This window comes from Choloepus didactylus, chromosome 5 (assembly GCF_015220235.1).
Source record: "Choloepus didactylus isolate mChoDid1 chromosome 5, mChoDid1.pri, whole genome shotgun sequence".
NCBI classification, from domain to species: Eukaryota; Metazoa; Chordata; class Mammalia; order Pilosa; family Megalonychidae; genus Choloepus; species Choloepus didactylus.
In genome coordinates this window covers 59900796-59917124 of record NC_051311.1, presented here as the reverse complement: position 1 = coordinate 59917124, position 16329 = coordinate 59900796, and the positions used below count along the sequence as shown (strand labels likewise).

At 43.5% G+C, this 16329-nt stretch overlaps 1 long non-coding RNA gene across 1 annotated transcript in view; it reads left to right on the top strand.

Annotated features, from left to right (window-relative positions):
- Positions 1–12311, top strand: part of LOC119534099 — a 232239-nt gene extending 219928 nt beyond the window's left edge. Inside the window, exon 3 of the long non-coding RNA XR_005216955.1 lies at positions 12198–12311. This is a non-coding gene — a long non-coding RNA (uncharacterized LOC119534099). The remainder of the gene's footprint in view (positions 1–12197) is intronic.
- Positions 12312–16329: the final 4018 nt, after the last annotated feature.

Sequence of the window (16329 nt, the reverse complement as noted above, 5' to 3'; positions counted from 1 at the left end):
AGATTGCATCAAAGATAATGGTGTTTTGGGGGACATAATACATCCAAACCAGCACATTTTGCAGATGGCCAGTGAAAGCAGACTTTTGCTCCAGGGAAGCTAGGAGAAGAAAAATGCCCCAAGAGCAACTAAGAGTGACATTTTTGAGGAACTGCAGTCTAGAGAGGAATGTACTGGGAGAAAGCCATTTGAAACCAGAACTTTGGAGCAGACGCCAGCCATATGCCCTTCCCAGCACAGAGGTTTTCCTGATGCCATTGACCATCCTCCAGTGAAGGTAACCGATTGTTGATGACTTACCTTGTACACTTATGACCTTAGGACTGTAACTTTGTAACCAAATAAACCCCCTTTATAAAAACTGATCCATTTCTGGTGTTTTGCATTCCAGCAGCATTAGCAAACCAGAAGAGTTTCCATCTTAAAAAACTGGAAAGAGTAGAGCAAATTAAACCCAAAGGAAGTAGAAGGAAGAAAATAATAAAGATAAAAGCAGAAATCAATGAACTAGAAACAGAAAAACAATACATAAAATCAAAGAAACCCCAAACTTATTTTTTTTTCAAAAAGATGAATAAGATTGATAGATGTCTAGTCTGACTGATAAGGAAAAAAAGAAAGAAGACCCAAATTACCAATATCAGGAATGAGAAAGTGGTATCACTACAGATCTTACAAACATTAAAAAAAAAAAGGAGAAATAAACAAATTTATATCAATAAATTTGATAATATATATGAAATGGACCAATTCCTGGGAAGACACTAAACTAGCAAAGCTCACTTCAGAAGAAAGCAATAACCTAAATAGCCCAATATTTATTAAAGAAATCAATTCATAATTAAAAATATTCCCCAAACAAACAAATGAGTAAATCAACCCTTTCAACAAAGAAAACTCCAAGCCCTAGATGGTCTCACTGGTGAATTCTATCAAACATTTAAAGAACAAGTAATATAAAGTCTATACAAACTCTTCCACAAAATAGAAGAAGGAATGCTTTCCAACGCATTTTTTGAGACCAGCGTTAACCTGATACCAAAACCAAAGATAGTACAAGCAAAAACAAAAATAAAAAAACTGTTGACCAATCCTCCACACAAACATAGACACAATGTCCTTAACAAAATTTTAACAAACTTACATCCTTTAATACATAAAATAATGTATCATGACCAAGTGGTGTTTATCCCAGGGTTGCTAGGCCAGTTTCACATTTGAAAATCAATCAGTTTGAAAAAGAAAAACTGCATGATTTTCTCAATTAATGTAAGAAATATGAAATATTTATGGAAAACTTAAAATACATGCAAGACCTGCACCCCGACAACTATAAAACGTTGCTGAAAGAAATTAAGGAATACTTAAATAAATGAAGAGATATATCATGTCATGGATCAGAATCCTTATAATTTAATAATAATAAGGCAAACAACCCAATTAAAAATGGTCAAAATATTTAAAGAGACATTTCAGCAAAGAAGATACATGAACAGCAAATAATTTCATGAAAGATTATCAACTGCTACCCGGCTGGGAGGGCAGACAGTGTAAATAAAGAAAGGAGCAACTTTGTATCTCTCTGGAAACCTTATATCAAAGGGAGGAAGGGTGGGAAATTCTACTTGCATGAGAGAGGCAACTGGACTACCTGCTTTGAACTTAGGACTTTGGAAATGCCAGTCAGTCATGGTTTCTTTCTTGTGAAATGTTCACAGGTAGCAGTGGTAGGACACCTCTAACCATTACCCCTCATTATTGTTTTTAGAAATCTGAAAAAACCATCAGTAGAGGGCTTTTTAAAGGCCACATTTCGAATACATGGGGCCCATAATTGGAGGCTGCAGTCCCATGGCAGTCTCGTGTAAAGTCTGAATCCCTTAGCTTGGCATTCTGCCCCTTGTCCGCTTTCCAGCATTATCCCTCACCCCTTCCCTGCAGGAACTCTTCAACCCAGCAATAATGGAGCTCAAGAAATATTTGTTGAATAAATTCTTGCATGGCATTTACTGGTCAGGCTTCTAGATATACAAGGAAAAGATGTACAGTGAACCAAGTGTGAGAATGAGATTAACTTTAGCTTTCACACAGGACAGGTGTGCCTAGCAGGGTGGGGCAGTTAAGGAATTGGTAGAAGGCTAAAGAGACAAACTGTAATCGACAGTCAGTCCCCCTGCTTATCCGCCCACTATCCACAGTCAGTCCCCCTGCTTATCCGCCCACTATCTACTATCCTTGCAGGGTGGAGCCTCAGAATAAAGGTTCTCAAAATAACCTCATAACTTGTTACCAAACTAACCCCCACTGGCTCTAAAGAGGCCTGGGCATAACCATTATAGTCAGGGGTGGGGATTTGTTCCAAGGTTCCTAATGTTGCAAATTTGTGCAGAAACCTATTTCAAATGTTTCCAATTTGGGCAGGCTGCCTGTTTCAAATTTGGGCAGGCTAGTTAGGCTTGTCAAATAGAATGCAACCTCTGAAGTATCCAGCCAATGGAAAAACAGGGGAGGGACTTGCGGTTAGGTTTAGGGGATAAATGCTGCTGAATCTATTGTTCTGGGCGCCAACCCTCACATTTTGGTTGGGCGTCCGTTCTTGCAACACTGTGAATAAATTCTTTTCTTCTCCACAAGCGGGTGAGCGTTTGTTCCTTTTTAGGAAGAGTGCTTGTTTCTCACACAAGGAACCTCTGGGAACATGGTGGGGGGGGGGGGCTGGGGGAACCACCCATAGTGCAGCACAATTCACCTGGATTCTAGTTTGTCCAACACTAGGGTGTGCAGAGGCTCCAGAGAGGACCTGCAGTTTGGCCCCCTTCAGGGAATCTCCCTGTGCTTAAGGGATTTTTCTCCATGATGGTTCCCAGAAGGTAGAGTATAATGTGTCAGTGACTTTCACTCATGGAAACACTCTTCTACTGGGCTCGGTAAATTAATTAATGAATTAATATATTTATAAAGCTCTTGGAATGGGGCTGCAACATAGAGATTACTACTGACCCACCTAAGGGATGGCAGGATGACTCCTTGGTGTCCCATTCCAGTCACATGCTGAGCACTGGCCCAATCCTTAAGTTTGGTGTCTATTCTTGACAAGCACTGTCTTTAAACACTAGCAAAATAAAAAGTAGGTAAATCCACGTGTGTCCCTTTCATTAACCAGGAATTGCATATATGGTGAACAGTAAAGGCTCAATGGCTTGCTCAACACACCTGCTAAAAAAATGAGTAAATAAGTGGAAGGAACTCTGGATGGACAGATGGATGGATGGATGGATGGATGGATGGATGGATGGGTGGATGAATGGGTAGATGGGTGGATGCATGAAAGAGTTTGCCTTGACTGAGGTAAGAAGGTAAAGCGAAGTGTGAATGGCAGGAAAGATGTGTACATGTCCGGAAGGAGGACATTTTGAAGGAAGTAAATGTAGGCTTATGTACTCTTTGACCCTCCTCAAATAAGGACTACACTGTAGATTGACATATTATAGATTTAATATTCCTTCCCAGTGCTGTGTGCTTTACATCTGGATAAAAGGGCCAATAAATCTCTCCAGGCAGAATGTGGCTTGGCCCTGCCTTTCCACCCCTCTTACTGAGACCATACTTGGAAATACAGCTGAACAGTCAGTAATGAATCATAGCATCTGTGGAACAGCTCAGATAGGGAATGATTTACATTCTCATGTGATAATTCTCCACTCTTGGCATTTTCAGATTACCTTTAGAGCCACATTAATTCTGTTGCCATAAACTGCCACTCTGGGCCCAAGTCATTGGGAAATGGGGATTCAAGTGGCAGGTTTGTTTAGCTTTACATGAGTGGGAAGTGCCCCCTTCCTATACCACCAGACATATGGAAACCAAGCCTGCACCACAGGGAGCACATCTTGTAGCTGGAACGTGGGAAAGGTTGCAGCTTCACTGCAGCTTCAAACTTATCTTGCATTCTCAAGTCTGTATGTCACTTGCTTAAAAATAAACAGATCCCTCTCCAGCCTCCCTCCCCTACACTACAGAGGAGACTCCTCTTTAAGTACTTCTTTCACCCTCTCTGTTTCAAGAGTTATATGTGTTGGGGAGGTGGCCGGAGCAAACACCATATGGCTCCTGCAAAAAGGGTGTCCCTGGGAGAAGGGTAGTCTTGGAGGAATTCTCCTGAGGGCTTGATGGAGCTCCCAGTCCTGCAGAGCAAGCTGCTGCCTGATGCTTCTCTGTGCACTTCCCAGTGGTTACAGCTGCTTTAAAGATGTGCAATGTGGCCGAGGGGACCAGTCTACTATCCAGCCACCAGGGACTCAGGCAGAGGGGAAGAATATCAAATGAAGACAGAATTAACTCTAATGTGCCAAAGTAGGGCCCCTCTATACCCGTACCTCCAGGGAAAGAAATTTCACAATCTGATGCTTTTCTCCCCCCACCCCCTTCAGTTTCTTCTAACCTTCACAAGCTAGGAAGTTCTTAAAGCTCATCAGAAACACTTCTTGCCACAGTGCAAATCCATTTCCTTGCCCAGAAGCAGAAACCAGTCATTCTTGCACTTTTGAGTCTACACATCCCTGCATTCCTTAAACATATTTTCAGAATGCTATCAAATAAGTTAATGAGGGGCCCTTTAAAATGAGAATAATTTCTGTTTCTTTATCCTAATTTACATTTGTCCATTTCCTGAGGTTCCATTCTATTAAACTTTAATTTGCTCTGCTCTCATCTCAATCCTTTTAGAAGTCTTATGTCAGAGTTTTTCTTCACACAGTCAGAATCTCTTGTGCTCTAATGGATTACTCTTATGGACAGGCAGGATATATTTTGTCCCTGAAGTGATTATTAGATTGCCCAACCAACTGCTCTGGGAAAATTGTTCTCAAAGAAAGGCATGAGTTTGGGTGATGGGAAAGCAGCAGTAATTATTTTGTAAAATTCTGTTTATTCTTGTTATAGTACTCTTGGAATCCCAGTTTGCAGCAGTTGGGTTTTGAATGTCTTTCTTTGGTTAAATCTCTGTTTCTGTGCTTATCAACTCAGGGACAGAGAGAGGGTTTGAGGGTTTTAGTCCCACTCTTCTACTTATATCTTTAAAATATGGGAAGAAAGAATGGAAACATGAAATGCTTTTCGTTCCTTGGGAAGGGACAAGAGAAAAGAAACATATTAGATTAAACCATATAAAATTCCCATTTTTATAGGTCAAAAATGGTAGAATATTGCTGATTTCATATGGTTCAACCTAATAAAATAAAACCTCATTAATTCAGACTGATTGCAGGAAGCTTGGTCCAGATTAGTGAAAAGTCTGAATTATGGGATCATTTAAAGAGATGCTACTTTATTACCTTCAAAAGCCAACAGTAACAGGAAATAGATTAACAAAGTAAAGCCTCCTATAGGTCTTTGGAGGAATTACTGTGGTTAATAAAGACAATATATAAATGAACTTACAACTACATTGGGTAAAGGGTGTTTTAATCTAAGGTATACTTGAGAGTGCTTAAGAAGTTCAGTCTTTTAAGTAGCTTTAAATAGTCTCCTGATTTGTATATGATTAGGTGCTTAACAAATCCTTCAAAGACAGCAATTGCAGGGTTGAAGTTTATATGTCTGAATTATTTTTAATTCGTAAATGGTGGATTCCCAAATAATGCTTGGCTGCTCTATTTCTGACCCCTAGGCTGGACAACAGGTTAGTGGAAATCAATAGATTCCAGTCCTCACAGGTGTCAGCGAGGGGACAAGAGTGTGATTAAAAAAATGTGCATTAAAAATGAGGCTGGTTTTCTCATATGGCTCATATACTGACTCTGAAGACAGTTTCAGAGGCAAAGTTAAAAAACTGCTCAGGGTAATAGCAGCAAGCTTGGAATAACTCAACAACATCCCAGAGCTACTTTGAAGAGTAACCCTGTGTGAATGCATACATTCCAACCATTTATGGTTTTAAAAATAGCTCACATATTCTCATTCTCCTAGAAAAATATTTGTAGATAATAGCAATTTCTCCACTGCATTTAAGTTTATTTACAAGTGATTTTTTAAGTCAGTTTTCTGCTTAGCTGAAACTCTAGGTGGGTACATGGATGGGTGGAAGGATGAAAGAAGGGGGCCAACCAGAAACAAAGACTGATAGATTCTTGGATAAACTTGGAATGAGGCATAACTTTTCAGGTGTGCCCCTTTGGTGTACAGCAAATTCTACCCACAGAATTCCTTCCCTGGCCCCATATTCCAATTAAATATGGAGGATCTAGGAGAAAACTACCAATAATATGACCCCATTTTGTGAAACAATGATATGTCCCTTTGTCTTAGTTTGCTAATGCTGCAGAATGCAAAACACCAGAGATGGATAGGCTTTTATAAAACGGGGGTTTATTTCACTACACAGTTACAGTCTTAAGGCCACAAAGCGTCCAAGGCAACACATCAGCAATCCGGTACCTTCACTGGAGGATGGCCAATGGCGTCCGGAAAACCTCTGCTAGCTAGGAAGGCAGCTGGCGTCTGCTCCAAAGCTCCGGCCTCAAAATGGCTTTCTCCCAGGATGTTCCTCTCCAGCAAGCTTGCTCCTCTTCAAAACATCACTCCCAGCTGCACTCACTTTTCTCTCTTTGAGTCAGCTCATTTATATAGCGCCACTGATCAAGGCCCACCCTGAATGGGCGGGGCCACGCCTCCATGGGAACATCTCATCCAAATCATCACTCACAGCTGAGTGGGGCACACTCCAAGCAAATCTAACCAACACCAAAACTTCTGCCCCACACAAGACCACAAAGATAATGGCATTTGGGGGACACAATACACTCAAACCGGCACATTCCACCCCCTGGACCCCAAAATGACACTATCTTTCCAAATACAAAATACATTCATTTCATCACAATATCACAAAAACCTAACTCATTTCAGTAACAAAAGTTAAGTACAAAATCCCATCAAAATCAATTTAGGCGTGGTCAGTCCTAAGGCACGATTCCCCTCTAGCTTTGGATCTGTGGAGTTAGAATTTATATGCTTCCAACATACAAAGGAGGGACATTCATAGGATAAACATTTCCATTGCCATAAGGAGAAACAGTAAGGAAAACAGGGTTAACAGGAGCAAAACAGTTCCTAAAACCTGCAGGACAAACTCCATTAGCTTTCAAAGTCTGAGAGTCATTAACAAAACAACGTTGCATCCTTGGGGCTTGAGAGAGCGGGAGCCTAACCCTTCCTAAGGGCCTTTTCAGCAGCCCTTTCCTCTCCAAACACTTAGGTGAGTGCTCCAATATATCCACACATTGGGGAGACCACCTTCTCGGCCCCACCCTCCTCAAACATCGGGGCAGCTCCCGGATTCCCTTCCATCTCCGGGGCACACACTCAACCCCTTCAGAACACTGGGGTGACAGCCAGGCTCTCCCCATTTCCCTGGGAATGTGCTCTGCCCTCTTTGGGACCTCAGATGGCAAAACTCTTCCAGAGCATCGAGGCGGAAAGCCCGCCCTTGACCTCCAGGGCAAACTCACCCTTTCCATGCATGTGGGCTGCTCCACTCTCCCAGCCCGAGACCTCTTGACTCCAGACCTCAACCTCCATGGCTCTGTCTTTGAAGAGATTTTTCCTTTAATTTTTTCCTTGTCTGTCTCCTCCAGTCCAAACCGGCAATGGCTCTGTCTATAAAGTTCTCGCAAAAATTCTGTTGGCTTTGCATGAAGCACACAGGGGTCAAAGCCATCAGACAATAGGACTTTCCACAAATCCTTTCTGGATAATTCCATCTCCAATCTTGGCTTGTACTGAAATGGTGGCTGGGTTCTGTATTTGGTTACATCCTCATGTTGGGCTATAGCTTCAGGGATTCCACCCCCTGGAAGCTCGTAATTTTCCAAGCGATCAGCTTCTGGTCTCTTTGAACCCAAGAGTTCAGTTCTAAGTTTATCTCTCTCCGCTTGCATTTTACTATAAGCTGCAAGGAGAAGCCAGGGTACGTCCTCCACATGTAGTCTGGAGATCTCCTCAGCTAAGCATTCCAGGTTGTCGCTTTCAAATTCTGCCCTCCATCCAACACCAGGACTCAATTTTGCCAAATTCTCTGCCACTTTAAAACAAGGATCACCTTTCTTCCAGTTTACTACACCACGTTCATCGTTTCTGTTCACGACCTCATCAGAAGTATCTTTAGAGTCCATATTTCCACAAACAGTCTCTTTAAAGCAGTTTTGGCCTTTTCTATCAAGCTCCTCACAATTCTTCCAGAATCTTCCCCTTATCCATTTAAAAAGCCATTCCAACATGTTTGGTATTTGCAAACTCAGCAGCAAAAGCATCCCACTTCTCTGGTACCAAAATCTGTCTTAGTTTGCTAATGCTGCAGAATGCAAAACACCAGAGATGGATAGGCTTTTATAAAACGGGGGTTTATTTCACTACACAGTTACAATCTTAAGGCCACAAAGCATCCAAGGTAACACCTCAGCAATCGGTACCTTCACCAGAGGATAGGCAGTGGCGTCCGGAAAACCTCTGCTAGCTAGGAAGGCAGCTGGCATCTGCTCCAAAGCTCCGGCCTCAAAATGGCTTTCTCCCAGGATGTTCCTCTCCAGCAAGCTTGCTCCTCTTCAAAACATCACTTCCAGCTGCACTCACTTTTCTCTCTTTGAGTCAGCTCATTTATATAGCGCCACTGATCAAGGCCCACCCTGAATGGGCGGGGCCATGCCTCCATGGGAACATCTCATCCAAATTATCACTCACAGCTGAGTGGGGCACACTCCAAGCAAATCTAACCAACACCAAAACTTCTGCCCCATACAAGACCACAAAGATAATGGCATTTGGGGGACACAATACACTCAAACCGGCACACTCTTAATTGCATATACCACATGCATATGGGTATGAACAAGGAAAAAAATAAGGAAGGGTACTGTGAGGGTATTTAATGCTACTCCTTAAGTATTTCCAGCTCTGCCTCCTAGGCTTATGGTAGGATTGCCCCTTGCAGTTGGGTGGAGCCTTGGAACTAATTCTGGCCAATGAGGAACAAGCAGAAGTGATCCATGTCACTTTCGGACTGAGCCACGTAATTGCCAGTTCACGACCAGCCAGAACAGTTTCCCCTCCATCAGCTTGGCTGTCAGTGTCAAGATAAGGAACAGAGCCCCAGAGAAGCCATGATGAACACCTGGATGAGAGAGAAATAAACATTTGTTTTGATTTATATATGGAATCTAAAGGAAAACACATCTCTTCTCAGAGTGAGATGATGCTGAAACTCCACTTTATATCCACACTTCTTACTTCTTCTTTTTCCTGTGCTCTTGAGTTGACATGTCAAATAGGAGTTAGAGGAGGAGTAAATCTAATTTGGTTATTGTGGGGAGTGACTCAGTTTTTAGCTATATGACTCTGGCAAAAGTGAATATGAAAAAAAAAAAAAACAGGCCAGATAAAATATGAGCAGTTACTTAAAAACAACAATAACAACAAAGAAAACAGACCAGTGATGGAACTCTTCTGTATCTTCATTATGGTAGTGGTTACACAATTCGATGCATTTGCTCAAACTCATAAAATGTGCACCAAAAGGAGTGGTTTGTATGTAAAACAACTAGATAAACATGAAATAGGAGGAGACCTCCCCTTGGTAACCTGCCGTCAGACTGCCTGCTGGTCAGGTCTTCTCGGTTTCTCTCACAGCTCTGGTGCTGACTAGCACACACCTCCCCTGCCTGGACTTACTTCCCTGCCCTGTCTACCAGGTGAGGATGACGGACAGCCTGCCTTATTCCTCTCACTTGATTGAGTTCCATGACGATAAGGCTTCATCCCTAGCATGGTGCCCTGCACATAACAAGAGCTCCATAAAAGCTGTTTGATTTGAACCTTGATCTTGCATGCTAATATTTAAAGTCCAAACACCCTGACTTTGTCAATACTTACTGAAAGCCTACGAGGTGCCAGTGAGGGTCTAGGAACCAAGGCTGCAAAATCAAGAAACAGATCCTGTGCCTCAGGCTGCTCCAGTGGGAGAGCCAGACATGCAAACAAATAATTAAAGCACAATGCAGTTAGTGCAGATAGAGGCATGTGCAAAGTGCTAGAGGGGCAGGGAGGAGAAGAGATGAACTCTACCTCAAATCATAATCCTACAGCTGTTTAAAGGGAGTTCTTGTCACTGTTGCACCTAAAAAGAGTCTTTACCCAAAGAAACATTGATGTGTCATTCCTAGAACTCCTTCCTCATCCATCTCTCACCACCAACCTCCCATACACAGTACACACACACAAACACACTTGCACACACACACCCCTGAAGGCCTTCAACCCTACTCCAGGATGGATCATTTCAGTCCTACCCCTCCTCCTCCTAGCACCACGACTGAAACAGCCGAGAGATGCCTGACTTGGCAAACGCCGTGGTGTGTTGGGTAGTGGTTGTTGGTGAATTCCTGCGTCTCGCTGTGATCCTTCCCCATGCCTTTTTCTCTCAGGCTGCAGGCAGTCAATGCTGCCCCAACAGTCACCATGGCAACAGGTCTCTCTTCCCATCTTCTACAAGTGCAGGGAGCTTCCTTGCTGGAGTGAGGACTCCAGGCCAGTGCCCCAGCCAAGCTGCAGGCTCTGTGTCTGTCTCTCTGGGTTGTTTCAAGGTCTTCTTCTTCTTATTTTTTAACCAGGTATCAGCAATGTACTAGGAGCACATGGAGTTCCTTTGTTCAGGTTTGACCCAGGGTTTAGCTGAATTTAGAGAGCTGCTGACAGTAGCTGCTCACAGAGAAGGTGACTGATGAGGTCCTGCATGTCTAGGTTTTCAGCTGCCACTGACAAGGTGAAGAGATGAACTAGGAGCCAGTTGTGGGCAAATCATAGCATGTTGGTAGCAGGGTAACCAGGATGATGGAGAAATTTGTGACAAGTGGGCAAAGAAACTAGGGGTGCACAGCTTGGAGAAGAGAAGTCTCACAAGACAAGCTCACTGACCAATTGTTGTAGAGAAAAGGATGCAAATGTAGTCTGTACAACTCCATTCGTTTCAAGTGGACCAGTGTTTGGAAGAGAAAGGCCACAAATTTCTTCCCCTTCCTCATGGTTCTGTAACGTCTCCTAACCATTAAGCCTTTGAAAGGTAGAAAGAGCTGCCTTTGGAGAAGTGAGCTCCCTGTCAGTTCAGGTGATCAAGCTGAGGCTAGATGGCCACTTGGTGGGCATTCAAGTATGGAATGGGGCTTGGCAGGCCTTACCACCATCCTGCGAGTCACCTTGGCACTTACCCCCACAGTGCCCACGGCCTTATCTGGAAAATGAGGAAAATGGAGCTTGAGCATGTCTCAGAACTCTTACAGTCCCACGTCCAGACCCCATTTGTAAACTTGATTCTAACTAGACAAGGACTAACGTTATAGATTTAAGACATTTCTTATTTTTCCGAGCATGTTCGTATCCATTATCTCACTGTATCTTCCCAAATACTCTGTGTAGGAAATAGAACAGATATGTAGCTATTACTACAGAGGCAGAGAAGTTCAAGAGGATTTTCCAAAGGTTACCAGTGAATTAGTGGCCGAGTCAACACGGATCCCAGGTCGTGGGAACCCGAGGCCAGCCCACTGTCTGTTCTTGCTTGCTCTTCCCTGTTTCCGCCTGGGGCAGCTGATGCCTCTAGAGGGGTTATTAATTAGCAGTCTTTCTGCACCATGCAACATGCAGTGTAGCAGAAATAGTACATAAGTAAATTAAGCATATTTTCCAGAAATAAAAAAAAATTCTGACAGTTAGTTGTTCTCAACTTTGCCGCTGGATAACCCCCCAGACACGAAAACGATGTTGCTAACTCTGTGACATGAATACACGGATTATGTAAAGGTGATTTGTGCAAATGGATTTGGGTGGGGTGTAAGTTTAATAATAAAAATGTCTAATAAATCTTAACTGATCTCCCTTAAAATTCTTAGTGGGGGTGTTGAGATGGGTGGAGCTGGCCACTGGCTCTGCTTGATTACATCCAAACTTCAAATTCACCAGGCGTAATATTCCTTGGGAAATAGAAACATCAAGTGTCAAATAAGATCTCGCTGCTCTAATTCTTTATTCAGGTCCCTGGAGAATAATGTATCCAACGTGACAACCCAATAAACTCTAACATCTTCTCCATGGGCTACTGAAAAGCCCCCCTCCTCTACTTTCTTAAAATTACTGTCTCCTTCTTTTAACAGTTTCAACCGAAGCACTGCGTATGAATTTGAAACCATACCATATGTATGTATATGATGAACTCTTCAGTGGATCACAGCGTTCCACAAGGAAAAGCCTGAAACTTCCCATACTGGCCTGACTTTGATCTCCAAGTGAACTGTGATCATAATAAAGCTCACAGCCCTCTATTATCACTCTCCAAGGACTCAGATGACCTTTTGTCTTCTTCATGATTCCTGGTTAAATGGAAAAACAGAGAACAGCTTTTCTGTTCCACTAGGGAGTAGAATCCTGTTGTTCATCTGTATGATGTGGAAGGGCCAGTGGGCCAAGGGTCAAAGTAACTGAAACTGATAACGGAACGATAAGGCCAAGGGTTCATCGGGCAGGCACACAGCTGGCCTTTTTGGAAAGACCAGAGGTTTTGGGAACAGGTGAAATGATGATCCAAGCAGGATTTAGGGGGCCAACCTCTGTGGTAGTGATGGTTGGAGCACACACAACTGGGAGGTCACTGAATCCCAGAGAATGTGTCTGGGTACCATGAAGTCCTGAACCTTCCTCAGAAACCCTGGCCTTGGCATGTATGTTGCTTTTATTGATCTTAGACACTGGAGAAGTTGGGGTTGGGGGCACAGGGTGTGCTGCTGGGGAGAGATATTGCTCTGCTTTGGTGGACTGTCATGCTGGCATAAGCAAAGCCTGAGCAACGTTCATCTTTCTGCTGCTCACTGAACCTCTTACTCCTTTTCATAGTGGTTTAAGTTCGATCCATTTTGGGATAATCTGGGATAATCTGGTCTGACATGGAATCATGACATTTCAGCCATCTTTGTTGCGGCACCCTGACACATGAGCCTTCAGTGTCTTCTTGACCGCTTCCAGGGTCTCAGACTGTAGAGGGTACCTGGGCTATCTTGGATGGTTCAGTATTAGAAAGTGCCTGCCTTCTTTCATCCCCGCCATAGGTTTTAGTTCTTAATCTCAAAATATACAAGATAAATCCAGTCTCTTCCATGGGCCAGCCCCTCAAATATTTGAAGGCAGATGCCCTGAGTCTTCTCTTCTCATCACATGTGTTCAGACCTCCCCTCCCTGACCACCCTTCCCTGGTGTGCATCAGTTTGCCTCTGCTGTGCTTACACTATGGGCCTAGCTGTGAATTCAAGTCTATGCTGAAAGAAGCTTCCCATCTTTGGGGTTCGGGAGGTCAGAGCTCTGAGAGGAGAGGATGGGCTTCCAAATTTATCCTCCGGAGAAGATCCTCCTGCCTTGCCAGTCCTCCTCAGGGGAAGGACGAGGAGGCAGCAGCCTCTCCGGGTAGAGCCCCAGAGAGCAGACACCCCAAGGACAGACACACTTCTCTTGTGCCCAGTGTGCCCAATGATCCCATGATCACACCAGTGATAGAGACTTCATCTTCCCAATTCAGATGACCTGAATCCTTCCCCAAATCAGGGCTCCAGAAGGGCATGGAGTCCACCCAGCACCTCTTCAACACACTCACTGCACTTTCCCACTCAGGATATTTAACAAGTTGGCCACAGCTCTGATGACCTCACCGTGTGGCATGAGGCTGAGTCACTCAGTGTCTCTACAAGATCCAGCTCACCGAAAGCGTGGTCAGACAATGTTGGCTGAAGGAGGCTGATGTTTTTTGCTGGGGGACATTCTATAGCTTCTTGAATTGTTTTTCTTTCTTTTTTATTTTTGAAATAATCCCAATCAGATAGAAAACCTGCAAGGACAGTGCGAGAAACTTTCTTTTTCCTGAACTATTTCAGAGTAAGTTGTTTATCCTACAAACAAGGACATTCTCTTACATGACCATAAAACAACCATCAAAGGCAGGAAGTAAACACTGATTCATTGCTAACATCTAATCATCAGATCCTATTCAAGTTTTGCCCATTGTCCAGTGATGAACTTTATAGCAAAAGGATCCAGTCCATTGTAGTTAATAGCATATCTCTTTAGTTTCCTTCTATCTGGAGCAGTTCCTCAGTTTTCATTTGACTCTCAAGACCTTGGCACTTTTGAAGATTTCAGAACAACTGTTTTGATTAGTGTCCCTCAGTTTGGATTGGTTTCAGGTTTCCTCATGCTTAGATTCAGGTGATGCATCTTTGGCAGACATCACAGAAGCATTCTTCTCATAGAATCCTATCAAGTGGCTCACAATTCTGATTTGTCCCAGTGCTAGTGGTGTTAACTTTGATCACTTGCTTAAGGTGGTGTCTGCAGACTTCTCCACTGTAAAGTTACTCTTTTCTCTTTGTAATTAATAAGTATTATGTGTGGAGTTACTTTGAAATTATTTAAATATTCTTTCTTATCAAACTTTCAATTTATTCATTTATCTATATGAATATGACCTCATGATTTCATATTTATTCAACAGATTGTAATCTATTGTCATCATTATTTATTTTGATACTCACATGGTCTCAGAGGTGGCCCATGGGAGCCCCGCCCAGTTGGCATCTATGTTCTTTTCACATGTCCCCATCATCCTTGAGTGCTTCCTTATTTCTGGTACAGTAAGATATCCCAGGTTCTTCTTCTTCTTTCCCTGACCCAGTCTGGAATCAGTCAGTTTTCCAAGCAGCTCTTGTTCCCTTCAGTGGAGAATGATATTTAGAATCCAAGACCTGTGTGCTCATTGCTAGTGGGGTGGCTCCCCAGACCTTCTTGGTGGACAGAGATAAGCAGTATATGGATGTGTATTTATATAGAGGTATGTGAACACATACAATTGCATCTATATCTATCTATCTATCTATCTCTGTCTAATCTATCCATCCATCCATCCATCCATCCCTTCTTCCATCTATCTATCATCATTTCAAAAACCATAATTTCACATGGATATCATAAATTCCAATTCAACATCCCAGGATTCACTTTATTTTTCCCCTTTTTCAGATTTGTAACTCCCTTCTCTGGCAGTGAAAAACCTGGCTCCCACTATCTTCAATTCATTTTATTATTTGATCACTCTCCCTGTATGTAAACAATTTCCACTGCTACTGCCACCTCTTCCTGTCATGGTGACTTCCTCACCCAACTTGGCCTCCTATCCTTGCCAGGTGTCCCCCCAATTTGGCATGGAAGACCTCCCCACTCTTCCCAGATTCCCAAACCCTGTGCCGGGCTACCTTTCTGCAGGGGACCCTCTTCAACTCACGCGAGCTCCAACGCCCCATGCCAGCTCCCCACCACCACCACCCCACACACCCTGTGGCCACCCTCTTGTGCAGATGCTCCTCGCAGTGTCCAGTTCTGATGTCCTGAGCTGGGCTGCCCCTCCACCGGGATGCCTTCCTTTCCCCACTTGGGCCCCAATACCCTGCAGGGGACTGATCCTCCGTGGCCTTGCCCTTCTCATCTCACGTGGGCTCTGACACCCCGTCTGGACCATGTGTCTTCCCTCTGCTCTGGCACAGATGCCTGCTTTTCTCAGCCTCTCCTAATAGTTTGTGGACTGAAGAGTTTGGGAAAGGAAGGAGCAGGAAGGGGAAGACAGAGACTCTTAACTGATTTTACTGGTGGTTCCTTCCTACTCTTTTCAAATGAAGAGGTCAGGAATGCTGCCTGGCAAATGCTGGGATTTGCAAATGCCCTGTTAGCAGGGCAACCTGTATGTTGGCACATTAAGGTAAAGTGCAGTGGGGACAGGGGCCACCTTTGAGTAATATGTAGATTATCCCATTCTGAGGCACATTAACGAAGTGCTAATTGTGCTTTCTGAATGCAATTTGATGCCAGTTGCAAGAATAACTCTGGCACCTGCTTGGACTTTAGACTTGCAGATTAACTCAAATGGAAAGAGTAGCAAAACAGGGAATAATTTGTTCTCTAATAAGCCACTTGGAAGCCAATTCATTTCTACAGTTGGTGTCAGAAAAGTGCAGCTCTGTGGTTGAAACAGGAAGCTGTGTATCTGGTACGCAGGGTTCTACCCTGTTTCTGCTAGGACTTGCTGAACAGCTCACCTCACTTAGCTTCTGTTGGCCTCAATTTACCTTCCCACAATTAGGGATAAGAATAATTTTATTCTGTTTGGACAAGCTGGATCTGAAGAGTCCAGTTCCCTGCAGTGACCACTTGTATTCTCATGGACAGCTCCGATCAATTTGACCAGAGGACGAG